Source organism: Vicia villosa, linkage group LG7 (assembly GCF_029867415.1).
Source record: "Vicia villosa cultivar HV-30 ecotype Madison, WI linkage group LG7, Vvil1.0, whole genome shotgun sequence".
Taxonomy (NCBI): domain Eukaryota; kingdom Viridiplantae; phylum Streptophyta; class Magnoliopsida; order Fabales; family Fabaceae; genus Vicia; species Vicia villosa.
The window spans coordinates 121301728-121303147 of record NC_081186.1 but is presented as its reverse complement, the minus strand read 5'-3'; the positions used below and the strand labels follow the sequence as shown (position 1 = coordinate 121303147).

At 30.1% G+C, this 1420-nt stretch overlaps 1 non-coding gene across 1 annotated transcript; it reads left to right on the top strand.

The window, feature by feature from the left end:
* The first annotated feature begins 1320 nt into the window (after positions 1-1320).
* On the top strand, positions 1321-1420 carry LOC131621196 (small nucleolar RNA snoR109). Its single transcript, XR_009289522.1, has one exon. It is a non-coding gene; the product is annotated as a small nucleolar RNA snoR109 (small nucleolar RNA).

Below are 1420 nucleotides of genomic sequence, written 5' to 3'. Positions count from 1 at the left end.
CAAGCCCAAGCCCAAGCCAAGAGGCCTTTACAAATACCCCTCCCCTAACGGGAGAAAGGACAACTCTCAAGTAACACTCACGCATTCAAACATTCAAACACCATTCGGAGAACACTCCACTCCGAATAACCCTGGCAACATCATTCGAACCGCCCGCCGGTTAATAGTAGGTCCCCTATACAACCTTAAAGACCATCGTACAGGACTACTCGTCACCTTAAAAGGACTCTGAGTATTTATACTCTTATATGAAAGACACACATGCACTTTTTTTTTGTGTGGAAGGTACAAAAAAATATTCTCCGAATGTAATAAATAATTTATTTTTATTATTAATGTAAATAATTTTATATTATTCATACCAAAATTTATAATGCTCAATCTTCACAAAATTGACAATTGAAAAATGAGATTTAAAATTATAATCATATGTAAAATAATTTTAAAATAAAAGTTAAGATACCTGTTAAGAATCTCACAGTAAAAATATTTTCATAAAAGTTATCAAACCTATTTAAAGTTATAATTTTTTAACCAAAAAACAAATTTTAAAATTCTTTTAAAATGATCTTTTGAATTCTCAATCCAATCCAACATTTATATTAAATTTTTTTTACTAAAAAATATTACTCAAATTTTAAATATAAACAAAAATTATTTAAAAAATTAATGTATTTAATCTAAAATCAAGAGCCAATACACAAACTTTCTTTTTGACCAATATTTATTTTTATATCTGTTTCCTATTGCAGAGCTTAACATTGGTAAAAAAAAATCGTAGAGCTTAACAGTGAAATAGAATTTTTTTTCAAAAATTAAATATCAATTATTGAATAAAATAATAGTACATCCAACGGTGTTAAATAATGACTCATTGAAAACCAGGTTATAGATACATCTAGAGCCTAGAAATTATTTAAATTTCATTAATAATTTTATCCGTAGTTTTATAACGCCCATTTGATAATCACCGGATCAATAAAAGATAAACGGTCACGATCTTTCCTCGGGCCAGATCTACACACTGTGATGATTATAAATACGCTGCTAGTGCTAGCCCTTTAGGTATTCTCAGAAGTTATTTTAGGGTTTGGCTTTGCGGCTAATACATAGTCGATGATACACGAAGTTCTGAGTTTTCATTCAAATTTTGTTATCTTTCATTTCGAGTTTTGAATTTTCAAATTTCTCCATAGAATGTTATTGTTTCTTTATGATTCTTGTTATTCTGTTCTTGAGGTTGTTTCGTAACAAGGCTATATTGTACCGAGAGAAGGGTGGTAATAAAAACCAATACCTTTAATCTTGAATGCGCCATTGCGGCTATAGCTAGATCAAATCGAAGAAGCTTACTGGCCGGTTATTGTGAGATTCTTTTGGATCTCTGTCGATAAATCTGCTTACCGAGTTTCTCACATTT